This window comes from Ochotona princeps, chromosome 1 (genome assembly GCF_030435755.1).
Source record: "Ochotona princeps isolate mOchPri1 chromosome 1, mOchPri1.hap1, whole genome shotgun sequence".
NCBI classification, from domain to species: domain Eukaryota; kingdom Metazoa; phylum Chordata; class Mammalia; order Lagomorpha; family Ochotonidae; genus Ochotona; species Ochotona princeps.
In genome coordinates, this window is record NC_080832.1 from 106,327,449 (window position 1) to 106,354,774 (window position 27,326).

The 27,326-nt window shown below is 43.7% G+C and overlaps 1 protein-coding gene across 12 annotated transcripts in view; it reads left to right on the forward strand.

The window, feature by feature from the left end:
* Positions 1–326: 326 nt before the first annotated feature.
* USP49 (ubiquitin specific peptidase 49) overlaps positions 327–27,326 on the forward strand; it is an 80,134-nt gene continuing 53,134 nt past the window's right edge. For 3 of the 12 annotated variants that reach the window (XR_009245296.1, XR_009245297.1, XM_058663200.1), the window contains exons 1-2: positions 992–1,148; positions 25,093–25,166. The gene's annotated coding sequence lies outside the window, so the exon portion shown is untranslated. Of the gene's footprint in view, positions 375–435; positions 537–990; positions 1,149–1,461; positions 1,719–1,891; positions 2,041–21,787; positions 21,925–25,092; positions 25,167–27,326 lie in introns of those variants that run through there. The other 9 variants (XM_058663124.1, XM_058663189.1, XM_058663154.1 and 6 more) reach the window with 8 other exon arrangements.

Genomic DNA, 27,326 nt, shown 5'->3' on the forward strand with positions numbered 1-27,326 from the left:
TCTCTGGCATCTCTGGCCCTTTAAGGAGGAGGGGCGGACACAAGACTCTGTACCTTTAAGAGTCTCTTTGTCTGGAAACCTTATTTACCCCTCGTGTGTTTCAACCAAACTTGGACCCGAGGTTTACAGTGTCCGTCCACACCGCCGCCCCTCACGCCAGGCTTGAGTGGGCCTCGCGTTCGAGGCTGACCCTTCACTCGGGCCCCGGCGCGCGAACCCTGCGGGACACGGTCGGGGCCCTGCGCGGCGCCGTTGGCGCAATGCGGGGCCCGAGGGGCGGGGCCGCGGCGGGCGGGCCAATGGGCGGGCGCGGGGCGGGGCCGGGACCGGTGGTCTCGCGCTCCGGTGACAGCTCGCGCGTGCTGATGATGGCGGTAAATAGAGGGGGGCCTGGGGAGGGGGCGGAGGTGGGGGACGGGGACGCGGAGGCCGCCCAGGCCAGGGGAGTCCATTCTAACGCGCGGAGGCGGGGATAGGAGTCTCCGTACTCCGGCCCTCCCCTTTAAAGAAGCAAAATCCTCACATTCACACACCGGGTGAGGGGCGACAAAGGCGGCGCGCGCCTCGCGGGCGGGAGGAGCGGCGGCGGGCAGGGGGCGGGACCGCGGCGCCGGCGGGCAGGGGGCGCCCCGGGCGGGGGCCGCTGGAGAGCCGGAGCTGGGGCTTGTGGGCGCTGCTGGTGGCGGGGTGGGCGACGGGTGGGTAGGGGATTCTAGCCTGGAGGCAAGAGCTGAAGGAAGCTTCGAGGGGCGGCTGAGGTGGAGCCGGGCTAAGAAGGACTTGAGGATTAAGGGGAGAAGGGGCTAGAAACCAAGGGAGAGCAGGAGTGAGGAAAAAGCCAGTTTAAGGCGGTGGCAAGGAGGGGAACACCAAGGGCGGGTGTCAGGGAAGCCCGGCAGGGAATGGGGTTAGGGAGACGCGGGCTGGGCTCTGGGGCTGGATGTGAGCGCGGGGGTGTATGAGGTCAGGGGTACTGGGGCTGGGAAGTTGAAAGTGGGAATCGAGGAGGGGAAGCTCTGGGTAGTAGGAGTTGGAGTAGGGGGAGAGAGAGAGAGTGATTAAGAGCCAGACGTGACAAGGGTGTGAACTAGTGCGGAGCGAGATGAGCTGAAGGACCGGCGAGGACTGCTGGTAAGGCTCTGAGAAAGGTATGGGTTAGGAGGTGGGGCGGGCAGTGGGCGCACGTTCTGGAAAGTGAGGGAGAGCGAACGAGACCCCTGACTAGAACCAGGTGGAAGTAGGAAGAAGAGATCTAGAGACAGGAGAAAAGACGGGTGAAAGATGGGCGTTTTGTAAGACAATTCCAGAAACGGAAAGACCCAGAGTTTAAAAAAAAAATGGTGTTAGAAGTGATGGTGGTCTGGGACCAGGGTAACTGGGGAATTAGGCTCATGGAAAAGGTTCCCTGGGATCCTCGGTAAAAAGCAAAACAAAACAAAACAAAACGGAAAACAGTGAGGTGAAGAGAGGGCTAAACCAGGCACTGAGAAGGGGCAAGGAAGAGATTGGGCCCCCGCGTGTCAAGGGTGGGATGGAGGAGTAAGAGCAGAGGAACCGATGGAGGGAACCTGATGGATGTCGAGTTGGAGTAGAAGCACTGGGGAATCGAACGTGCCGGTGCAGGGAGAGGCTGCAGGAGGTATATAAGGATCAGGGCCGGAAGGCTTTAGGACGTGTCCAGTATAGGGAACCCCTGGTGCAGAGGAGGAGGAACCATGGTAAGTGCAAGGGGCCCTAGAGACAAGGAGGTGGGGGGACACTCAAAAGTGAGTGGGGCTGGCGAGGGCGGGAGACAGGAAAGGAATTCTTTGTTGGGAGCTGTGTGTTGAAACTGTGAGTCCTTTTGTCCCTAAAAGTAGGAAATTCCAAGAACTGCTTTTCTGCCTTCCAGGAATCTTGGATTCGTTTCCACCTTGCATAGCTTTTGATTTGACTTTCACGTCCACTTTGAAACCATGAGACCCATTTTGATTAGATTTTGTGCCTCTGTGACGGTTTACAGAGTCCAGCCTGCATGCTGAAATTCCCTGCTTCTCTCTGGTATTGTAATAGAAGGAAAACGGGCTGTGTGTTTCCTTACGGGGCACCTGTCTAGGGTGATGGTTGGGGCATTTTAGTGGCATTGTACCTGATGGCGCACAGACAGGGTTCTTTAGCAACAGCATTTTCATTTTCCACGGAGATCATACTGTTGTTGGGATAGGGAAACATGAGAATCTGTTTTGTTTCTATTAATCAGCCAGGTTTCTGCTGAATTGTTTGCAGTGGCTGGAGAATACTGAAAACTCATTTCAGAAAAAGAAAATAACCAACCAGGGAAGTTTACTGGGGCAGAGATTTAAATCAGGGCTGGGAGGGTGTTGAGTTCCTCAGCTGCCGTTAGCTTTGTGTGGAACCTTTCATCCTATAGTAGAATTAACAGAATGGATTTACGATAGGGAAAATTGTGGACTAGGTGGGAATTTTAGAGGGCTGGACTTATCTTTTAGGTTAAGTAATGAATTTACAGTTAATTTTTATGAGAAATCCCTTTAAGATTGCAAACCTTGTGCAACTGGAGCCTGGATAGCTCCGCTGCTTCTCCTTGTTTTTGTGGTTGTGAATAAAGAAGGCTGTACTAATTAGTGCTAATGTTCTAGAAGCATTTTGATATTTAGGACACCTGGAAATTAAAAGGAAGATAAGAAATTCGGACAACATTAGGGTTATTCTTACTTGGAATTTAGTTTTAACGATTTTTGTTCTGAAGCCTTTACCTTTAGCTGAGAACATTACTTTTCATTTGAAGGAGACAAAGGAGAGCCTATAACTAGGTACAGAATGTGCTGCTCCTGAGGACCTAACTTGGGATTATTTCATTAGTTCATATACTTTTGTATAAATTCTCCTGTTTTGTGATCGTGTGTGTCAGTAGCAAAGTTAGCAGTGTAGTTGGCAAAGATTTGGATTTTGATTTGTGAGTATCAGAAACACTGGTTATAGATTTTTTTGTGAGTAATTGAGAATTTTAGTGAATTTTGGATTCAGGTGCTGACTGTGTTCATGGCATAGCATTTCATTCATGGTCTGTGTCACAGATTCTGTGAAGTGTGCGTTCAAGGCAACCAGATTCATTTAGACATTTAACAGGAAATTTTAAAAATTAGTAGTTTTGCTGCTGTATTTTAAAAGGATTAACCTATAAATACTAACTTTCAAGCTTTCAAGATGAACAGTAACTTTAATGTGAGACACCTGCTTCTGGGAAATGTGTGTGCATTACTCCCTTTGTGAACGTGTTGGGCTGACATGGTAGTAGGTTGTACTTCACATGTGTGGTATCGCCATTTTTAAGGTACTTGTTTTGAACTTGATATCTCTAAATAATTAATATTGGGAAAAAGAAACTATGCGACCATCCAAAAGAGATTGGGTCTTGCCTGCTTGTTCTGTCTGATTATTCCACTGATTATAGTTATGAATGGTTAGTTCTCAGCTGGTGTTCCTAAATCTGAAAATGTGTATCATTCTTTCGTTCAAATAATACCACTTATCCTTGAAGACTTGAATTACAAAACTTTGTTTTCATTTGTAGATGAAGTAAAAATCTACCCAAAGTAATTTAATCTTGTCTAAAATCTTATGGGCGAAGCAAAAGGCTTTTCAGTATATCCTTGCACATGTGGATGGGCAGGCTGTACATAATTCAGTTCTGTTAGGGTTAATCATAGAGTGTTTGGATGGAAAGAAACCTTGGCAAGGTCTCTCGTTTATGTTGCAACATGGGTCAGTATCATGCCTAAATCATCCCAGCTAGATAAGTTTATCCTGATTTCTTATAAATCTTCAGTTGATAATGTGGCAGCCTTTATGGGAAGTCATTCTCTGTCAGGAAAGTTTGTCTTCTTCCAGGAGCACACACACAGTGCTTTGTCTGTATTTGTTACTTCTTCCTCCATTTTCAACTATTGAGTGAAAACAAACAAACAAAAAAACCCACTTACATTGGTATTGGTAAGACAATAGTTCTTTTTAAACTTGATAACAAATGCTGTGTTCTATTTGAGACACTGTTGAAATACTTTTGCGAATTATAATTTATTTACTCCTTACAGCAGTCCTAGGAGGTAAGCACTATCACTACCCCCCTTTTATTAGATTTGTTTTTATTTAATTTTGTTGGAAAGGCAGATTTACACAGAGGAGAGACAGAGAAATGTTCCATCTGCTGGTTCACTCCCCTAATGGTTGCAGCGTCTGCAGCTGAGCCCATCCAAAGCTAGGAGCCAGAAGCTTCTTCTGGAACTCCCATGCAAGTGCAGGATCCCAAGGCTTTGGGCCATCCTCTGCTGCTTTCCCAGGCCACAAGCAGGGACCTGGATGGGAAGTGGAGCAAACCAGGACATGATCTGGCACCCATATGGAATGCCAGCACTTCAAAGTAGAGGATTAGCCAATTGAGCTAATTGAGCACGTCCCGCACCAAGCAGTTCTCTAACCAGTGAACCCAGTGCTTACTTCCCACGTGACATCTTAACCACTGCACCAAATTCCAGCCCCTATGCTCAGGTGTTTTTACAACTCCTTGTTTTACAGTTGATAATTTTTTTTCATTTTGTGTTATTTGAAAGACTTACAGAGCAAGGGAGAGACAGTTTCCATCTGTCACCTCTTCAAATGGCCACAGTGGCTGGGACAGGAGAAAGCTAGGCACCTGGAGCTCCCTTAGGGTCTCCCTTGTGAGTTGTAGGGGGCCAAGCACTTGGGCCGTCCTCTGCTACTTTCCCAGGTGCATTAGCAAACAACAGGGCAGGGTGTGTTAGGTAGCAGTTTAACCACCACAATATCAGTTCCTAGACATTTTTTTAAAAGTCAGAGTTATAGAGAAGGCAAGATAGAAAATTCTTTCAACTGCTAGTTCACTCTTCAAACATCTATAATGGCCAGTGGCGGTTTCTGGGTATCCTATGGGGGTGTAGGAGCCCAAGGCCTTGGGATGTCTTTTGCTGCTTTCCCAGGAGTGTTAGCAAGGGGACAGATTGAAAGTGAAGTAACCAGGTCTTGAACTGGCACCGATATGGGATGCTAGCACACAGATGGAGGCTTATCCTACTATACCATAGCACCTACCCCTTGTATATTTTTTTAAGCTGATGAAAAGTTTCCTTCAAAAGAAAGATAGGAGACCCAGGAAGGAATAGGATGACCCCAGAAGGCTAGAGTTAACAGTTAGGCACATAAAAATATAGGATGCCCAGTTAAATCTGAATTCCATACAAAGTATATCCCAAATACTTTGGGTGTCCTATATTTTATGTGCCACCCTCCATTTGGGGGATCTGTTTGTAAAACAAGAGTCCATACCAGTTGTCATATTTCAATACTTGCAATTCTCCCAGAGCCAAGAATGAGTGGAGAAAGGCTTGGAACATCAGAGCCTGTCACTCTCCAAGCAGTCCAAGGGTTTAGCACACAGGAGAATGGTGGATCAGATGCTATGGAAAAGTTCTAGTTTGGAAAACCAGCTTGCCTGTAATGGGAAGACTTTTCTGAGCTGCAAATGGACCATAGCTTGAACATGTAGACCACTGACTCCTAGGGTCCCTGCCCTGGGCTAAGTCTACTTAACAATCCAACAGCAGGCCGGGGGGCCGAGGTCCCAGCTGCCCACAAAGGGCCTGTGCACACAGCAGTTGATAATTTTTTTGTATGAATAGTGCTACTTTTTTGGTCAGCTATTAACTCAGTAACACATATAATCTTTATTTTATTCCAGAAGTAGAAAGCTACTTCTAGAATGGTATTCTAACCTTGCTGGGAATGGTATTCTAACCTTGACATTTTGCAGGGAGAGGCTGTGCTGTGGTATTACTTCTGCTTGAGTGTTGTGAGGCCAGCCCTCTGTAGTACTGCTTAGTTCATCCTCATTGCGGACTCTGTTTGCCAATCCTTAAGGTTATCCCTTTGGTCTTGTTATTAGATTCAGTTAATAGCTCATTTCCTTTCTGGACTGCTTTCCTCCCAGTTCCTGGAACAAACAACATAAGGGTTTTGTATAAGGCAAAGATTACATCACAAGTCTTAGATGTTTCTATTTTTATCATTTCAAAATTGTATCTGTAAAATAAAATGACCCCAGAACAATTTAAAAATAGCTTACTATATTGCAGATTATGTGTCTACCTTTCTAACTAGTCAGAAGCACTGAATGTGTTACAGGCTGTAAGAGGTTTGCAGTTGGAAGGTTATTGCTGTTTGAAAACACACACACACACAAAAGGAGCAAAACCTAACCTTGGGAAGCAGCAGCAGGGACTTGAACCTGCACTCCAGTCTGGAATAGCAGCTTTGTGAGCAGTGGATCAACCCACCATATCGCAATATTAGCCTAGTGACTTTTTTTTTCTTCAGTTTTCCAGGCTTAAAAAAAAGAAACAGCTACAGAAATGATACAAATACTCATCACTTGTTTTCATTTTGCTCATTTGCTGTATCATTTTCTCTCACTTGAGTATTTTGAAACAAGTGAAATGAAAGAAAATGCATGGGAAGACCTTAGTTGCTATTTTTTTTCAAAGAGTGAAGAATCAAAGTGACTGATACTTAATTTTTTAAAAAATAGCATGAATATTTACTCTTTTTTAAAAAAAACATGTATTTATTTTATTGGAAAGTCAGATATACAGAGAGGAGGAGAGACAGAGAGGAAGATCTTCCATCCGATGGTTCACTCCCCAAGAGACTGCAATGGTTGAAGCTAAGCTAATTCAAAGCCAGGAGCTTCTTCCAGGTCTCCCATGCAGGCGCAGGGTCCCAGGGCTTTGGGCTGTCCTGGACTGCTTTCCCAGGTCACAGGCAGGGAGCTGGATGGGAAGTGGGGTAACCGGGATTAGAACTGGTATACATATGGGATCCGGAGTGTTCAAAGTGAGGACTTTAGCCACTAGGCCACTGCGCCAGTACCTCCCCTCCCTCATACTTGATTTTAATCAAGCACTTGAAGCAAAGGAATCTTGAGATTGGATTTAGAGTGGTTTTGTGATTTGCCATCTTTCAACAGGATCTGAAAAAAAAATTCCTTCACTTGTTAATGAGGAGTTTATAGACCTCTCCCATCATCAGGAAGCATGTGGTCAATATGCCCCTGCGGAGGCCACCTGCCTCTCATCTGCCCCATATGGGATGCTCCCAGTTAGGCCATCCTGAGGACATGCTAGCTGTCTGTGAGGTGTAGGTCTTACTGTATGAGAAATAGGAGCCCCGGTTCCTTCCAACACATGCCAAGAAGGTTTTAGAGGAAACAACATGTTTTTTTTTTTTTTTAAAGATTTATTCATTTTATTACAGCCAGATATACACAGAGGAGGAGAGACAGAGAGGAAGATCTTCCGTCCAATGATTCACTCCCCAAGTGAGCCTCAACGGGCCGGTGCGTGCCGATCCAAAGCTGGGAACCTGGAACCTCTTCCGGGTCTCCCACGCGGGTGCAGTGTCCCAATGCATTGGGCCGTCCTCAACTGCCCTCCCAGGCCACAAGCAGGGAGCTGGATGGGAAGTGGAGCTGCCAGGATTAGAACCAGCGCCCATATGGGATCCCGGGGCGTTCGAGGCGAGGACTTTAGCCGCTAGGCCACGCCGCTGGTCCCGAAACAACATGTTTTAAGATCTTTAGATCTTTTCAAGGAGCTGGAAAAGATCAAAGTACAAAATATCTTGCTGTTAAGAACATTGGCTGGGATTAATACAATAGGAGTGCCTTTTGTTGAAGGCCTGAATAACCATATTATAACATTCTATTAACTCCCACCTAAATAATCCTCAATTTCGGGAGTCTTCATTTGTTAATACAAGGAAGTTGAACTGACCTTCCTATCGCCATTCATCCCCAGTCTTCATTGAATGAACATCTAGCCACTTAATATAAATGTAATTTGCAGAAAGGGTGGCCAAGGTTTACGTGAAGGAAATATTAGCTGAATTCTGATACATATAAAATCTAGCGCTTGTGGGCTTCTCTCCTCCCCCCACCACACTGCACTTTTAAGTGGTTATCAAAGCTATGAAATGTAATTCCTTATTAAAGTTCACTGTAATAATTAAAAATCTTCCCTTTCACAAGGATGAGAGAAAAACTGCACAATTTTTGGCAAGCATTATTTCCAGTCATGCTTTATTGTGTCTGAGACATGGGACTTTTTCAAGACTCTGATATGGTGCATTTTCCATTGCTATGTTAACAGAAGTCTGCAAAGCAAGGCCTGCTTCTGAACTTGCCGGGACTGTTTTTACTACATGTCAAGTTGTAAACAGCATTGGGTGACAGGTATTTTCTCTCTTTGTCTTCTGTTGAGCTAATTAGTCATTTACACTGTGGTAGCATCCCTTCCAGCCTTGCTACCATGTGAAAATGCCTGCTATTTTATGCTTTTCTTGTAGCCAGGGCTGGCACATGATTAGGGGGCCAAATGTTGGTTAGCACATCAGAAGGCTCAGGGATAAAATTCATTTGTGGACTGTGTTTTTTTTGTTGTTGTTGTTGTTTTGTTTTTTTTAAGCGGAGACTCTAAGATGGACTGTGTCAATCAGAGGATTCCTCAGCGACCTCACAGTGCTTGGAATAGCGAGATTGGCAGCAATTCATAAGTGTTGAACTGTCAAAACCACTTGAGCAAAACCCTCGGAGCATGCCCCCCACATCGGGGACCTGGGATGGGTGGGATGCTCGGTGGGGCTTCTCCCTTTACCTCCCCCTTTAACTCTGATATAGGAAAAAAAATGTGGAAATGATAGTCTTACCCACTTTCCTGTAGCCTTTGAACCTTTGTGCCCTAATTAGCTATGTAAAGATTGTCAAAAATAAAATTTTAAAAATGAAAAAAAAATTTATTTTTAGTGGAAAGTCAGGTATACAGAGAGGAAGAGAGACAGGAAGATCTTCTATCCATTGATTCATTCCCCAAGCAACCACAGAGGCCGGAGCTGTGCTGATCTGAAGCCAGGATCCTGGAGCCTCTTCCAGGTCTCCCACTCGGGTGCAGGGGCCAAAGGCTTTGGGCTGTCCTCGGTCGCCTTCCCAGGCCACAAGCAGGGAGCTGGATGGGAAGTGGGGCTAATGGAGTGTGCAAGGCAAGGACTTTAGGTGCTAGGCTACTGCCCTGGGCCCTGGACTATGTTTTAACAATGTGCTGTCAAGGCTTTTGTATAAGTTGTTCCCCTTCCCCATCAACTGCCTCCTCGTTTCAAGTTGGAGCATGGTAACCTTCTGTCACGCAGCGCTACTGTCCTTGATTCAGTTTGGAATTGTTTTCTGTTCTGTCCCCCACCCCAGCGTACTCCACCCCCACTCCTGTGGTGTGGGATTTGGGGAGGATTAGCAGGGTGCTCTGGCAGAGTTCACTGCTCCCGCCCATTGTGGGCTAGGAAGCTGCAGTCATTGTGCATGGAATGCAGCGCTGCCTCGCTTGCCTCTCTTGAGGGACAGGAGGGCCGCTGCTTTGTTAGTTAGGAGGATCTTGCCTGTGACGGTTGCCTCTCCCCGAAGGAAAGATGAGCTCTGCCACTGTTGTCAGCTACTTCAGAATGCAGAGTGGCCAGAAAGTGAGTCGAAGCCTGGCTTTAACATTTTGTCACATTGGGCTTCCGCTCTCTCCTGCCTGTTCTCTGTCTCTGATGTGAGAGGGATGTGCAGGATCTGTCATGTGTTCCCTTGGATGGGCCAGTGTGACTTTGAAATAATATCTCAAGCATTAATTTGCTTTATAAATCTAAATTTCAGCTGAAAATGTAAGGAAGTATAGCTAAAGATTTACTGATTTGTCAGCTTTGAGTCAAAAACCTTTCTAGCCTCTAGGTGATTTGTGATACTTTTGCAGTTCTGGATACTAATTTATCAGGATGATAAGGTCAAAGTTCCTCTTAGGGCTAATTAGATTCTCCCTGAGAAAAATTGTTACCTGCAAGTGGCCACAAAGAGAATCGGGTAAGAAAGTGTGAGACTAGTTCTCCATCCGGCTGTCGTTGCTGGTAACAGTGCTTGTGGGCTCGTGGTGACATTGATCTGCATTCGTAAACAGAGGTCGGCTCACTCATGTGTGAATTCATAAACTAGGTGAAGCTGTACCATTTGTTTTTATTTATTTTTTTTTTTAAGATTTTATTATTATTGGAAAGTCAGATATACAGAGAGGAGGAGAGACAGAGAGGAAGATCTTCCATCCGATGATTCACTCCCCAAGTGAGCCGCAACGGGCCGGTGCGCGCCGATCCAAAACCGGGAACCAGGAACCTCTTCCAGGTCTCCCACGTGGGTGCAGTGTCCCAATGCAGTGGGCCGTCCTCAACTGCTTTCCCAGGCCACAAGCAGGGAGCTGGATGGGAAGTGGAGCTGCCGGGATTAGAACCGGCGCCCATATGGGATCCCGGGGCGTTCAAGGCGAGGACTTTAGCCGCTAGGCCACGCCGCCGGGCCCTGTACCATTTGTTTTTATAAACTGTCTTGAACATCCCCACAAATGGCCATTGCTAATATTTATTTTTCTTTCCTGTCTCTGTGTCCTTATGCAACACCTATACCAAGTGTCTTAATTGTATAAGATGCATGTAGTGAGATCCTGATTGCTTACTAGTAATTTAACATCTAGAAGTAGCAAAAGGTCAAGTTAATAAATATTGAATATGGAAAAGTAAAGTGGCAATAAAGTGAACCGATTAGAGGGCCCGATGTGATGGCCTAGCGGCTAAAGTCTTCGCCTTGAACACACCAGGATCCCATATGGGCGCCGGTTCTAATACCAGAAGCTCCACTTCCCATCCAGCTCACTGCATGTGGCCTGGGAAAGCAGTTGAGGATGGGCCAAGGCTTTGGGACTCTGTACCTGCGTAGGAGACCCAAGAGAAGCTCCAGGCTCCTGGCTTTGGACTGGCTCAGCTCCAGCCATTGCAGCCACTTAGGGAGTGAATCATCTGATGGAAGATCTTCCTCTCTGTCTCTTCTCTTCTCTGTATATCTGACTTTCTAATAAAAATAAATAAATCTTTTAAAAAGTAAACTGATTAGAATCACAAGCAAAGATGAGAAAGCATAGGACAGCAGAATTGAATGTGCTCTTAAAAAAGGAAATGTGTCTAAAATGTTTGGCATAACTTGATGGTCTTATAGTAGTGCATTTCAAGCAAAAGTTGAAGTGTTCTTTCGTGAAGACTAGATTCTTTTGTGGTTAGCTTCGCTGTCTTCTCCATGTCCAAATCTTAAATTGGCTAAATGCTACCAGTCTTCTAGTTATACTTTTAATGTAGTTCTTGATTTTTTTTCCTCCATCTGCAGTTAAGGTTAGCCTATAGCTAATAATAAATTAAAAATCTATTTGAGCTTATAAAAGCAGTAATCCTGATCACTTCAATAAGTATAAAATAAAGCATATAATCACCACTTTTACCTATTGGATTGACAAAGATTGATTAAGTCAATGATAGCCAGTAGTAGATGATGCGTATGGGATAGCCAGAACTCTCACATACTGTAGTGGGCAGGAATGTAATTTTTCTTAGAGATAAGTTTGGCACTGTCTGTTGGAATTTAAAATGCTTGTATCTTGGGCCTGGTACAGTGGCCTAGCAGCTAAAATTCTTGCCTTGAATGCACCAGGTTCCCATATGGGCACCAGTTCTAATCCCGACAGCTCTACTTCCCATCCAGTTCCCTGCTTGTGGCCTAGGAAAGCAGTCCAGGACAGCCCAAAGCTTTGGAACCCTGCACCTGCTTGGGAGACCCGGAAGAGCTCCTGGCTTCAGATTGGCTCAGCTCCAACCATTGTGGCGGCTTGGGGAGAGAATCATAGGATGGAAGATCATCCTCTCTGTCTCTCCTCCTCTCTGTGTGTCTGCCTTCCCAATAAAAATAAATCTTAAAAAAATGTATGTACCTTGAGACCCTGCAATTCCATGTCTTAGCATTGTTATTTTAGGGGAAAAAATAAAGGTTTGCCATTTAGGACTTAAGGATAAATTTTGATAGGTTCACATAGTAGAATACCATTTATCTGTTAAGAATACATTGGATATCTTTACTGATGTGGAAACATGTCTGTTGTTAAGGTATAGAAAAAAGCCACATTATGGAACAGTATGTTTAAAATATTATTTTGGGGAGTGGTTGGTGTTGTGGCACAGTGAGTTAAGCCATGGCTTGGGAAACTGACATATCCCAGTGTGGGTTCAAGGTTGGGCTCCTCTGCTTCTCATCTTACTCCCTGCTGTTACATCTGGGAAGGCAGCAGATGATAAGTTGAGCTATTTTTTTTAACTTTTAGATATAAAATAATTTTTTGATGTTGTTTACATAGTTGCGAAGGATATAGCCCATGTGGACCAGTGATTAGGGTGGGAATGGTTGAGGAATAAGGAAAAGTGGATGAAACAATCGTTTCCATTTTTTTTTCTTCTTCCTGTATCAAGGGGAAAGGAGAAGAGAAAAGGAGAGGGCAGCACCCAGTAGCCTAACCATATCAGTATCTGGGGATGGGGTCAGCCGCTCGATGTCATCCTAAGGTCCCCAATGTGGAGCATGTTCCAAGGGTACTGCTTAAGTAGTTTCAATAGTTCTGAAATGCTATTGATTTCATTGCTCCAAGGATAGGAAATCCTTCCAAGGTCCATGGGCTGACATAGTCCACCTTAGAGGCTCCATTCGCCAGATACTTGCTGTCAAAGCTTGGGCAAGAGGGCTATCCAGTTTCTTCTGCCCTCCATGGTACTACTCAGCCTCTGCAGGCTTCAATTAACTGTGAGATCCCCCACGTGCATCTGGGCATACCGCCCAGTGCACAGGCTTCAACAACCAACGAGGCCCAATTCTGACACATGCACTCCATAGTCAGATCACAGATCCTGTGATTTTTTTCCCCCCTAGTTGGAGTTTTTTTTTTTTAGTCCAGTGGTTCAGTTGGGGGTGTCCTCAAAGAAACCTCGCAAGAGGTTACCCTAGACCTGACTCCTATGTGTGCCAGCCAGCACAAGGTCTGGCTCAGTGTGTCACCCACATTAGCTTTCACACACACTGGTGGTTGCAGTCACCTCGTCAGTTCTGTCCCCAGCCCCATCTCATGTGCAAATAAAAGGATGCTGCAGCCCAGCCCAACCCTGAACACCCCACACATGGCTGTCACAAATGCCAGCAGGAACTGCAGCCTCGTTGCAGTGGTCCCCAATAACCCTCTCCAGGCCTGTCCCCAGCCTCGGCTCCTACGCATGCCAGTCTGTCCCAGCTTTTGAACACGTCATTGAGTGCTGCAGCCTAGCTCAGCCCAACTGACTCAACTGACCCTACTATGCAGCCCACATTTATGTCCAGCCAAGCCCTGGTTCTCATGCTCTGCAGTGGGAGCTGAAACCCATCAGAGGGAATGACCTGAGTGCTTCGGCCCCTGCCATCCATATAGGAGACCCAGTTGGAGCTCCTGGCTTCAGCCTAGCCCAGCCTCAGCCATTATGACCGTTTAGGGAGTAAAGTAGTGGATGGGATAGCTGTCACTCTTTCTGTCTATATCTTTCCCTTTACCCTCTAATTCTGCCTTTCCATATAAATAAAAAAGAAAAAAAGAAGCAGAACAGCTGGACTCAAATCTGCTGGCATTGGACATGGCAGTTTAACTCCCTGTGTCACAACACTGTCTCCTCAAATATCTTTTTTTTTTTTTTTAAAGATTTATTTGTTTTTATTTCTAAGACAGAATTACAGAGATAGAGGGAAAACCAAACATCTTCTATCTGCTGGTCCACTCCCCAAATGGCTGACATCCAGAACTGAAGCTGGGAGCCTGGAGCTTTTCTGAGTCTCCCACTTGGGAGTGCATGGACCCAAAAACTTAGGCCATTATCCACTGCTTTCACTGGTCCAGCAGGGAGCTTAACCAAAAACAGAGCTGCCAGCTTTACCTGTCATACCACAGCACCAGTACTCAAGTGTTCACTTTTCACTCCAGCTACTCATTAGCTGTAGTGTTTAATTTTTGAAAATATATAACGGTAGGTCAGTGTGACTGAGAACATTTTTATGAAAGAATATTTTGTAATAAGGGAGGAGGAGATTAGCCCGAAGAGAAAACTGTTTCATTCATGAGATATTAGAATACAGAATGAAGTTTGAGCTAGGGTTAATTGGTGAAGCTTCAAAATCAATGGTGTACAGGCTGGCACTGTGGTGTAGTAAGGGAAGACTCCTGGGTGCCAGTGTGTGTCCCAGCTGTCCCACTCTGCTCCAGCTCCCTGCTTATGACTTGGGGAAGCAATGAATGGGCCCCTGTACCCATGTGGGAGACCCAGAAGAAGCTCCTTGCTTCTGGCTTCTGATCAGTTTAGCTCTGACCATTGCAACCATTTGGGGAGTCTACCAGCAGACAGAGAACCCCTCTTACTGTCTTTCCTCTCTCTGCTACTGTGTCTTTCAGATAAAAATAAATCTTTAAAAAAAAGTCAACAATGAAGAACATATATTTTATTTGAAAGAATATCTGTAAAATGGAGATGATAATATTACCTACTTGTTGTAAGCACTAAAAAGCACAGAGGTGCTTGGTATGCATTCTTTTGTAAACCCGTATAAATCAGGGTGTTGTCTCTTATCATATGTAGTGGTGATTGCATAGACCTCATGGAAAGAGGTGTTTTCAGTGGTGGTAATGGTTGACCCAATCCTTCCTGTACTTCACGTTTGATCGTTTTACCCACTGATGCCTACTATCAAAATCTGAAGTACTGGGGGCAGGCATTGAGCACAGCAGCTCACATGCTGCATATCACAGTACCCTGCTGCTTGGCGTTGGAGCCAGCTTCCAGCTAATATGTACCCTGGGAGGCGGCAGATGATAGCTCAAGTATTTGGATTCTTGCCACCTCCATGAGATGAGTTCTGGGCTCCTGGCTTCAGCCTATCCAAGCTCTGGTTCTTGTGGGCATTTGGGAACTGAACCAGCAGATAGAACAACTTTCTCTGTCTCTCTGCCTTTAAAAAGAAAAAAAAAGTTTTCAAAGTTAAAAAAAAAATCTTGACGTATTGTCATGTATGCTAATTAAAATTATTTAAGATGTGTGGCATTTCATTCTGAGACATTAAAAAAGGGAGGGACAGTTAATTCCTTTTTTAAAATGTCATTTTCTATGCCTTGGGGATATGAAATACACGTCACTTGCACTGAGTGTGTTAGTAAGTTTTTGTTAGCAGTGTGGTGTAATGAGCATAATAGCTACAACAGCTCCACTGGCAGCCTGCAGTCTATTTGTGAAATCCTTTAGAGCACAGAAAATCTGCTGATAAGTATCTGAGTTGTTGAAATGTATTGGAGATGATTAGATTACATAGAATAAATAAAACAGAAAAACCTCTCCATCAAAAACTAATGTCGCAACACTTAGAGCCTCAAGAAAAGGTGTTTTACCTGGGCTGCGCGACGTGACAGTGGTTTATACAGGAGTTTACAGTTCTTTTGGTATTTTTGATTCATCATTTAAAGAATTTCCAGATAGGGCCCAGCGGCGTGGCCTAGTGGCTAAAGTCCTCGCCTTGAACATGCCGGGATCCCATATGGGCGCCGGTTCTAATCCCGGCAGCTCCACTTTCCATCCAGCTTCCTGCTTGTGGCCTGGGAAAGCAGTCGAGGACGGCCCAAGGCATTGGGACCCTGCACCCGCGTGGGAGACCCGGAAGAGGTTCCAGGTTCCCAGCTTTGGATCGGCGCAGCACCAGCCGTTGCACTCACTTGGGGAGTGAATCAAAAAAAAAAGAATTTCCAGATATATTTACTGTTCATGAAACTGTTGTTTATTATTTTATCTTGATAATCTTTTTTTTTAAAGATTTATTTATTTTTTATTGCAAAGTCAGATATACAGAAAGGAGGAGAGACAGAGAGGAAGATCTTCCGTCCGATGATTCACTCCCCAAGTGAGCCGCAAAGGCCTGTGCGCGCCGATCCGAAGCCGGGAACCTGGAACCTCTTCCGGGTCTCCCACGCGGGTGCAAGGTCCCAAAGCTTTGGGCCGTCCTCAACTGCTTTCCCAGGCCACAAGCAGGGAGCTGGATGGGAAGTGGAGCTGCCGAGATTTGAACCGGCGCCCATATGGGATCCAGGGGCTTTCAAGGCGAAGACTTTAGCCGCTAGGCCACGCCGCCGGGCCCTATTTTGATAATCTTTACGTAGCTGATTAGGGCATAAATGGTCAAGGGCTACAGGAAAGTCGGTACATGAAATCATTTTTATGAAACTATTTTAAGAATGCTGAGTTTCTGGGGCAGGTGCTTGGTGTAGCAGTGGACCCCACCTTGGGATGCCCACATCACGTACTAGATTTCAGCTCCCAATTCCACTGCTGTTTCTAGTTTCCTGCTAGGGTACATGCTGGGAGGCAGTAGTGAATGGCTCAGAACTTCTGTCACTGCTACCATGTGAAAGGCCTGGATGGAGTTTTTGGCATATGACTTCAGCCTGGCTCAGCTTTAATGCAGAGGAGTTGAACCAGTGAAGGGGAGCTCTTTGTCCATCTGTCCCTCTCTCTGCCATTCAAATCAATGTAGTCAATAGCAATTAAAAGTTATGAGTTTATTGCTTTTAAATCCATATATATGTTTGTATTTTAATTGTTTCTGTCTGTGCCTCCCATTAAAATGTTATTATGAAGAAATTTTTAAAAGATTTATTTATTTTTATTGCAAAGTCAGAATACACAAAGGAGGAACAACAGAGAGAAATGTCTTCCATCTGATGATTCACTCCCGAAGTAACTACAACGGCCAGAGCTGAGCTGATCCGAAACCAGGAGCCCAGAACTTCTTTCAGGACTCACATGGGTGCAGGGTTCCAAGGCTTTGGGCCATCCTTGATTGCTTTCCCAGGCCACAAGCAGGGAGCTGGATGGGAAGCAGGGTTACCGGGATTAGAACCGGCGTCCATATGGGATCCTGGCGTGTTCAAGGCAAGGACTTTAACTGCTAGGCTACTGCACTGGGCCCTAACAATTTGTTTTATTGCAAAGTCAGATATACAGAGAGGAGGAGAGACAGAGAGGAAATCTCCCATCTGTTGATTCACTCCCCAAGCAGATGCAATGGTCAGAGCTTTTGACCATTTTTGATCTGAAGTCAGGAGCCCGGAGTCTCTTCCGGGTCTCCCATGAAGGTGCAGGGTCCCAAGGCTTCGGCCATACTCAACTACTTTCTCAGGCCACAAGCAGGGAACTGGATGGGAAGCTGGGCTGTAGGGATACGAACTAGCACCCGTATGGGATCTCAGTGCGTGCAAGGCGAGGACTTTAGCCACTAGGCTACCATGCTAGGCCTAAGAAATCTTTTTACTTAAGCATATTTCTTGGAACTTGAGGTATTTAGTAAATTTGTATTGACGAGATGAATATATTCATAAGTAGAAATGTTCTGACTTTGGATGTGATTCATCCGTGACTACGGCACGAATTCGTGTACAAATGTTCCTGTGATCAGCATTCACTGCCTTGCTCATTTTCCTATCCCCTCCTTCGTGCACCTCTCATGTATTTCTGATGTATGTCTTTAATTATGCATTTTTGTAAAATATTTAATAATTTCTACTTTTTAAAAATTTATTCATTGGGCCCGGCGGCGTGGCCTAGCGGCTAAAGTCTTTGCCTTGAAAGCCCCGGGATCCCTTATGGGCGCCGGTTCTAATCCCGGCAGCTCCACTTCCCATCCAGCTCCCTGCTTGTGGCCTGGGAAAGCAGTTGAGGACGGCCCAAAGACTTGGGACCCTGCACCCACGTGGAAGACCCGGAAGAGGTTCCTGGTTCCCGGTTTTGGATCGGCGCACACCGGCCTGTTGTGGCTCACTTGGGGAGTGAATCATCGGATGGAAGATCTTCCTCTCTGTCTCTCCTCCTCTCTGTATATCCGGCTTTCCAATAATAATAAAAAAAAATCTTTAAAAAAATTTATTCATTAATTACATTGTATTATGTGACACAGTTTCATAGGAACTGGGATTCTCCCCACCCCTCCCCAAACCCTCCCACCATGGTGGATTCTTCTACCTTGTTGCATAACCACAGTTCAAGTTCAGTTGAGATTCCCTCATTGCAGGCATATACCAAACATAGAGTCCAGCATCTTATTGTCCAGTCAAGTTCAATGGCTTCTTAGGAAGACCCTCTCTGGTCTACATATTTTTAATTACAAAAATTTTCAGTATATCACACTATTGCAGAATTTAGCTATAGCATTCTGCCTGTAAAATGCTCTAAATCTTACTGGTTTTTTTGTACTATTTTAATTTTACACTACATGTTGAGGTGTATGTATGTTTTTTTTTTTTTTAAGATTTATTCATTTTATTACAGACAGATATACACAGAGGAGGAGAGACAGAGAGGAAGATCTTCCATCCAATGATTCACTCCCCAAGTGAGCCGCAACGGGCCGATGCACGCCGATCCAAAGCCGGGAACCTGGAACCTCTTCTGGGTCTCCCACGCTGGTGCAGCGTCCCAATGCATTGGGCCGTCCTCGACTGCTTTCCCAGGCCACAAGCAGGGAGCTGGATGGGAAGTGGAGCTGCCAGGATTAGAACCAGCACCCATATGGGATCCCGGAGCTTTCAAGGCGAGGACTTTAGCCGCTAGGCCACGCCGCCGGGCCCTGTGTTTATGTTTGATGTAGATGTAGTTCCTCGCTCTGAACTGCAGCACATCCATTCCCATGTTAGTGGGCACTAGACTACCAGTGATCGTCTTTCCCAAATCCATGCTGGCCTGCCCACAAGTGGCCTGTCAGGCTGCTTAATGGTTGTATCAGTGTACAACTCATGTCCCATTCCTGCAGCTTCCTCAACACTTGGCATTGTCCACGTTCTAATAAAATAGTGTATCATCTTAATTTTTATTACAAATGACTTGTGAGTTATTCTCTTTCTGTGAATTGCAGAAATTTTATTAGACACAAGTATGTATTTACAATTCTTCATTAATTTTGGACCATGCAAATATCATCCTCTGGGGCATCATTTGTTAGTTATGTCCGTGGTGTTCTTTATTAAAGAGAAATGTTTGTTTTTTAAGTATCTTTTTTTTTTGTTAGAAAATGTGTTTATTTTTATTGGAAAGGCAGATTTACAGAGAGAAGGATAGACAGAGATAAAGATCTTCTATCTGCTGGTTCACTCCCCAAGTGGCTGCAACGGCCGAGCTGAGCCAGTCCTCAGCTAGGAACCAGGAGCTTCTTCCAGGTCTCCCACACGGGTGCAGGGTTCCAAGACCTTGGACCATCCTTCACTGCTTTTCCTGGCCTGGCCCCAGGCAGAGAGCTTGATGGGAAATGGAGCACTGGGAGTTGAACTAGTGCCCATATTGGATCCCAGTGTGTGCAAGGCCGAGAATTTGGCCACTGAGCCATCGTGCCAGACCCAAAATCCATAATTTTTTAGTTTTAATATGTCTGTCATATTAATGTTATATGACTTTGATCACGCAGAACATCTTTCCAAATTTCTTTCAGCTTTATGACTGAGAGATGACGTGCAGGTGGAAGTTGGCATGTAGACAGTGATCTCCTACCCACTGATTCGTAGTAGCTCCTGGCTGAGGCTGACGCTGGGAACCTGGAACTCAATCCGTCTTTCCTGTGGGTGACAGAAACCTATTGTTGAGCCATCACCACAGCCTCCAAGGCTGCACCAAAAGGAAGCTGAAGTCAGGAACAGAGGCAGAGATTAAATTCAGGCTCTGCATTAGAGCTAGGCAAGGTAACCCCGCTACGCATTAAGTTTTTAATGTTTGTGGAACAGTCTGTGATTACAGTGCAACATTTGGACCCAGCATCATTTTTCCCTGTCCAAAAAACTTGAATTCCCAAGGCTCACTACACTTATGGCTGAATTTGATTTGTGGTAAGATCTTAGATTTCTAAGTACACCCTGTCTGTTTCTCACTTCTCTGTCCTCTGTATGACTGGGCTGTTTATCTCAGTTTTCAAATTGCACACAGTTGTTATTGTGGGCATGTTTGTTATTGCTGACCCTATTCTCTCAATGCCAGTAGTACTGCCCAGTCATTGTGACACCCTGGTATCCCCCATATTTCTTGGACACACCTTAGGCTATCGCATCAGGCCCCATTTGTAATTTTTTTAAAAGCTGGAGGAATTTCTGGTATGCTTTGTATGTTGTAAGATAGTAATATATTTTCTCAAACTATAAACCAAATTTTTTAAAACATTCAACTTGGAAACTATATAATCTGTTGTGGTTGTTATTCTGTTCTGATTGGCTTCATTTATGCTGAAGAGAGTAGATTTGGTTTGGTTTGGTTTTAGTTCAGTTTAAGAAAAAATCTCCCCTATTCAGAGATCAATAAATTGTCAAAACATGTCAATATTATCCATTTTCCATGTTTATAGTTTCCCCAGATGTCAGAAAACTGAATGTTTAAAATAGGCAGTACCTATCTATGAAAACGCAACACTTGATCAACAAGTAAGTATAGTTGTAGCACTCATTAAGTCTTAGTAGATGACATTAAACCTGATTAGCAAACTGTGTGTGGTACAGAGCTCATTGTGCTATGAAACGACGATGAGGTATGAATTTTAAAAAGACTAGGAGATAAAACCCCTTTTCCAGGCTGAGCTGTGGTATGGTCTAGAGAAAATTGGGCAGCAGTAGCTCAAGTGTGCATGAGCGGCCTGCTACTACTGCTTCCTTCCGTTCTTCAGCATGGGTTGAGTCCATGCAACAAAGGATGCTCCTTGCCTATGCCAACAGATGGACAATATTTGTGCTTTCTTTTCTTGAAGAAGCAAAAAGGTGTTTATGGCCACAGTGTGATACAATCAAGTTGTTCTTTTGATTTTTGTTCAGCATCTGAGTGAAAAAGAATTTAATTTTTCAAGTGATTGATGTAGCCATATCTAAACTTTTCCTAATAATGTGATATGTTAAAAATCTTTTTTCCAGGGCCAAACACAGTAGCCTGGCAGCTAAAGTCCTCGCCTTGCAATTCCAGGATCCATATGGGCGCCAGTTCGAATCACAGCTGCCGCGCTTCGCATCCAACTCCCTAGTTGTCGCTTGGGAAAGCAGTCGAGGATGGCCCAAAGCCTTGGGACCCTGCACCAGCATGGGAGACCCTAATGAAACTCCTGGCTCCAGGCTTCGGATTGGCTCAGCTCTGGCAGTTGTAGTCACTTGGGGAGTGAATCAACGGACAAAAGATCTTCCTCTTCATCTCTCTTGCTTTCTGTATATCTGCCTTTCTAATAAAAAAAAAAATAAATAAAAAAGCAAAAATATTTTTTCTAGCCTGATGTGATGACCTGGTGCCTAATTTAGAATTTAGAACTAATTTAGAATTAAGCACTAGTGCCTATCCAGAATTATATGATAAAATTCAAAAATTAAAATAAAAACTAGAAAGAAATAAAAATAAATCTTTAAAAATAAATAGATAAAATTAAAAAAAAAAAAAAAAGAAGGAAAGAAGAGCATCAGAGACTCAAACCCAGGCACTTGAATATGGAATGTGGGCGTCTCAAACTGTGTCCTAACAGCTTTGCCAAAGTCCACCCCCAATATGTAACATTTTAAATTTGTAAGCTGTATTTTTAAAATATTGAAATTACATATATCTGTTTAATAATCTTCTCTAATTGTCAGGCTGTGAGCACACTTTTTAAGATTTATTTTTACTTTTATTAGAAAAGTAGATTTACAGAGACAAATACCTTCTTTCCAATGGTTCACTCCTCATGCGGACACAACATCCAGAGCTGAGCTGATCTGAAGCCAGGAACTAGGAGCTTCTTCCCAGACTTGCACGCAGGTGCAGGGTCCCAAGGCTTTGGCCCATCCTCTACTGCTTTCCCAGGCCACAGTCGGGGAGCTGAATTGAAAATGGAGCAACCAGGACACAAACTGGCATCTGTATGGGACCCTGGTGTTTGCAAGGCAAGGATTTTTCCACTGGGCCATCATGCCAGGCCCTATCTGAACTATTTTCTATATTTCCCTAATATTAAAATAAGAGAACTTTTTAATTGCTGTCACCTGGTCATTATTTCTTAAGCGCAAAAACATGTATTTGAATCTTAGCTCTGCACTTATTCTCTATAGAATTTATTTGTGCCTGTTCCTTGGCTGTAAAATGAAATAAAGATAATGTCTGCCTCCTAGTTGTGAGGATTGACTGTGCTAATCCATGTGACAGCACTTGGCTGGCACGTGCAAAGGCAGTGTAAGTGGTAACAGTTATTATCGTCATTGCTGTTATTGTTTGGCTGCGTAAGTTGGCTGGGGCGTCCAGCATGAATTGTTCTCCTATTCACATCCAGAAAATTGCACTAACAATAGGAAGATCAATGGAGAAAAGCAAATCTTTGTTGCCAGGCAGTGTGTTAGTATTTTGTTTGCATTCTCATTTAACCCTTACTCCAATACTTATAGTCAGTTAGAAAACCAACTCAGAATTTAGTACATTCTGATATGAGAAAATACACTCTGGTAATAACTGCTCTCTGTTACTCCACATCCCAAACTTTTGCCTTCAAGCTGGAGTTCACCAGTTATCACTAACAGGTAGGCTTCACATATGTTGTTCTGCTGGTTGGGGGCTTTATTGACCCTGTTATCCACATTTTTTGGTTCCTACTTATTATAGCGATTTCTTTTATGTATGTGTAATTCCATTCTCTTCCCATTCAAATGTATATTTCAATAATTTTTTTTTTATTATTTAACTTCATTAATTACATTGTATTATGTGACACAGTTACATAGATACTTGGGTTCTCCCACCCCTCCCCAAACCCTCCCACCATGGTGGATTCCTCCACCTTGTTGCATAACCACAGCTCAAGTTCAGTTGAGATTCCCCCATTGCAAGCGTATACCAAACATAGAGTCCAGCATCTTATTGTCCAGTCAAGTTCAACGGCTTCTTAGGTATACCCTCTCTGGTCTGAAGACAGAGCTAGCAGAGTATTATCCCAGTCAATTGAAAGCTCCAACATACCATCAGCAAAAATTTACATCATTATGGAATTAATTGACATAGTAATGAGTGACCAATATGTTTTTCAATAATTTGAATGGTAGATGTGGGACCTAGATTAAAAATATTTGTGTAATGCATATTGATTTTTAGATTTCAGCTAACTTACAATTTCCCAGTTTTCAAAATCACTGTTACAGTTATTATTTTTATTATACATCAAAGTAAGAACTCCTTCATAGCATGTTAAGCCTAAATTCTATTTGGCCACATATCTTACTTCTTTACAGAACTAGTACTGTGATCTGGTTAGGGACATCATTCAAAGTTCTTAAAATAGCTTGGATTTAATGTAATTTAACTTTTGTGGTTTTTAGAGTTTTAAAATTGAAACTAGAGACTTGTTTATAGAAAAGTAAAACATTTTGTGACTGTGAAATTCCCCCCTGTGGTGCTAGCTTAGTTTTCCAAGGTTACCTAGGCTTGGGCTTCTTGCTCTTGCAATCTCCTTTGCCTCCTGGGTCTGTGTTTTCTTTCCTTGTGCCACTGATTTGCATCACAGTGCAACCAAATATGAAACTTACATTTTTTTCCCCTTTTCTGATTTTCAGAAGGGCTCTTTTTTTCTCACAGGGCATTTGTACATTTTTGTATACTGAACTGAAGAAAGGGGGAATAGAGGTGGGCTGGGCCTTGCTTTGCATTGATGCAAACAACTTCCCTGTAAAGCATCCCCATTCGTACAATGTTTCCAGACCTCCCTTGACCTGCGAGCTTCACCCCCACCTAATCCCAGCTTTGCTCTATTATACTAACTCTTCTTTTCTTCTCTCTTTTCCCTCTCCTCATCATTCTTCATCCCGTTCCTTTCAGAGATAAAACAACAAATTCTTCCCCTTGTCTAAGGCAAAGCAATTTCCCTTTCTTGACAACCATTCTGGTGTCTTGACAGCCATTCTACAGTGAACCACCCACTCCAAGGGGACTGGGCAGGAGAGTGGGGGGCCCGTACCGAGGGAACACACTTTCACAAAGAGTTTCTTCCAAGAGGAATTCTTGTGTAAGTTGTTAGGATGATAAAATAGAGCGTTTTCCAGCCTGTTCCATGGCAGCTGAGCATACCAATCTCAAGCTTTATTAATTCCTGCTTTTCTGCATAAGGTATCTGATACTTAAAAAAAAAAGATTGAATTTGTAATTTATCCAAATAATCAACTAGCTATCTTTGACTAATGTCTAATGTGCTGCGTGTAGAAGTAGCTCGCCTACAGACTGCTTTTAAAGAAGCATGCTCTTGTGTAACGGTCATTGAACCCGCTCAGCACAGAGAACTCCCAGTGCTATCTTGCATTGTTATGTAGTTCCCTTATTCAACTAAAGTTTTACTTTTTGATACTCAAGTATTTTTGTTAGTATGAATTTGTGAATTTGGTATTTTAGGTTTTTTTATGACAACTTTAGGAAACATGCAAAGATCATTTGCAATCATTAAAGCCTAAAATAAATGCATAGATGCATTTTTTGGAGAATAAACTTTTTTTTAAGATTTATTTTATTTTTATTGGAAAGGCAGATATACAAAGAGGAAGGGAGACAGAGTGGAAGATCTTCCGTCCGATGGTTTACTCCCTAAGTGACTGCAACAGCTGGTGCTGCGCCGATCTGAAGCCAGGAGCCAGGAACTTTCCTCCAGGTCTCCCACGCGGGTGCAGGGTCCCAAAGCTTTGGGCCATCCTCGACTGCTTTCCCAGGCCACAAGCAGGGAGCTGGATGGGAAGTAGAGCTGCTGGAATTAGAACCGGTGCCCATATGGGATGCTGGCACATGCAAGGCAAGGACTTTAGCCACTAGGCTACAGCGCCGGGCCCTGGAGAATAAACTTTTAATACTTCTGTTTATGCATTAGTCTACTCATAGTAACTGAATCTTTGCTGTTTGCTTCAAAATAGCAATAAAGTTTTTTTTTCCCCCCAGATATTTTACTTTTGCTTTGAGGACTTGTAAGGCACTTACTGCGTTGTGATTTACTAATTATTTTCCGGATTTATATAGAAAATTCACAGACTTGTTTTTTTCTTGCCATATTAGCTCAAGCTTACAGATTGTTTCCCATAGGTAATAGAGAAGAAGAGACCTGGCAGATGGCTGTGGAGTAGTATGGAAGAAGACAGAAAGAACTTGTTTAATGGGTAAGAGATAAAACCACAGTAAAATATTAATGGGAACTAGTCATAGGTAATGTTCTCTATGGCTGGTCTGTAATATTTTACGCCTGTTCTGAACTTTTATCACCTGCTTTTGTTTTACCCTTGTGAGCTTTTTGGTGTCATGAATTATGCTAAGAAGGGAACACAGCTATTTTTATACATGGATTTCAGCAAACATGCTAAAACACATCTAGGAAGGGTCTGGAAGCTTGCTGGAGGTTGGCTAGAGACCCTGTCTGTCATGATCTGTCGAGAGGAATGCTCCACTCTGTTTTCTGCAAACACTGTCAGCTACTTTGATGTTGGACTCGCCGTGGGGATCCTGTTCATTTGAGCAAGTGCAGAGGTGGTAATCAAACAGAGTTTCACAGAAACTCAAAGACTTAAGTTTCTGAATTATAAAAAAATTTTAGTCATGTAAATCCATATTCTTGTTCTCAGTAATTCAAGCATTATGGATAGCCAAAACTCTCCTTGAATCTTAGTCCCTCAGAGTAGATATGGCATATATTTTTACAGCTGTCTTCTTTGCAAAGTGCTGAAAAAATGTGAACTTTGAAGCCAGGATGGATTCGATTAATCACTATCAATATCTGAGTGTGTTAATCTCTCTATGGTCAATTCCTTGAACATAAGGTAGGGACATTAAAATGCCTATCTTATATTGATATTGAGAATTAATAATAGTAATGTTTAGTAAATGTTAGCTATAATTTGCATATCTATCCTGGTTGGCATTTTCAAAGATCCATTCATAAAGGCAGCATGCCAGAAAGACAAGAAACAGAAAGAGAGGACAGATCAATCGGTCCTTTGTCCACTTGTTCACATGGCTGGGGTTGGTCCAGGCTGAAGCCAGGAGCTAGAAACTCCATCCAGGTCTCTCACATGGATAGTAGGAACCCAAGTTCTTAGGCCGTTACCTGCTGCCTCCTGGGAATATTAGCAAGAAGCTGGATAAGAAGTGGAAAGGCAGGCTCTCTGACCAGACACTGCCATATAGGACATAGTCATCCCAAGCAGTGTTAACTCTCTGCACTCCAATAACCACTTCCTACTTAGCAGTTTTATGTAATGGACTGTCCACACATGAACCTTCCTTTGATACCATCTAAGAGTTAAACTGTCTCAAATAAGGTTAATCCTGGTGGCTGAAGGTTTTTTAAAAAAAGTTTCTCATGAAGGTCTTTTTGGTTTTAACCTCATTTTTCTCAAAAATTGTTCTCGGTTGGGTCCAGTGCGATAGCCTAGCAGCTGAAGTCCTCATCTTGAACCCACCAGGATCCCATATGGGTGCCGGTTTGTATCCTGGCAGCTCCGCTTCCCATCCAGCTCCCTGCTTGCAGCCTGGGAAAGCAGTCAAAGACGGCCCAAAGCCTTGGAACCCTGGACCCACGTGGGATGCCTGGAAGAGGCTCCGGGCTCCTGGCTTTGGATTGGCGCAGCTCCAGCCATTGTGGCTACTTGGGGAGTGAATCAACAGATGGAAGATCTTCCTCTCTGCATATCTAACTTTTCAATAAAAATTTTAAAATGTTTAAAAAAATTGTTTTAGACTGTGTATGAGAATAGTTAGTTACTCTTATTGCCTATCATGGTATATAAGATGCTGATATATTTTCACTTTACCTGTAAAAAAGTATCTGTATCAAAGCAGGATTTACAAATTCTTATTTCTAGAGGGTGATGTCAGATTGTCTAGGATTCTGTTAATCTCTTGAAGGAGAAGCCTTCTTAAATTTTTTTTAAGAAAAACAATTTTTTTAGCAAAAGTATCTTCAGTACCTTTTCTGTGGCATGCAGACACTTTCTTAGGTGGTGCAAACAGCTACCTGGCTCAAGAAGGAAGGATTGAAGCCAACATTGTGGCATGGTGGATTAAGCCACCATCTTTGACACTGGCATTCGCTATGATTGCCAGTTCAAGTCCTGGCTACTCCACTTCCCATCAGGCTCCCTGCTAATATATCAGGGAAGGCAAAAAATGATGGCCCAGATAGAATTCCTGAGTTTGGCTTGGATCAACCCCACCGTTGCAAGCCATTTGGGGAGTGAACTGGTAGATGAAAGATTTCTTTCTGTACTGCATTTCAAATAAACAAATTAATAATTCTTTAAAAAGAGAAACAGCCCTGAAACAAT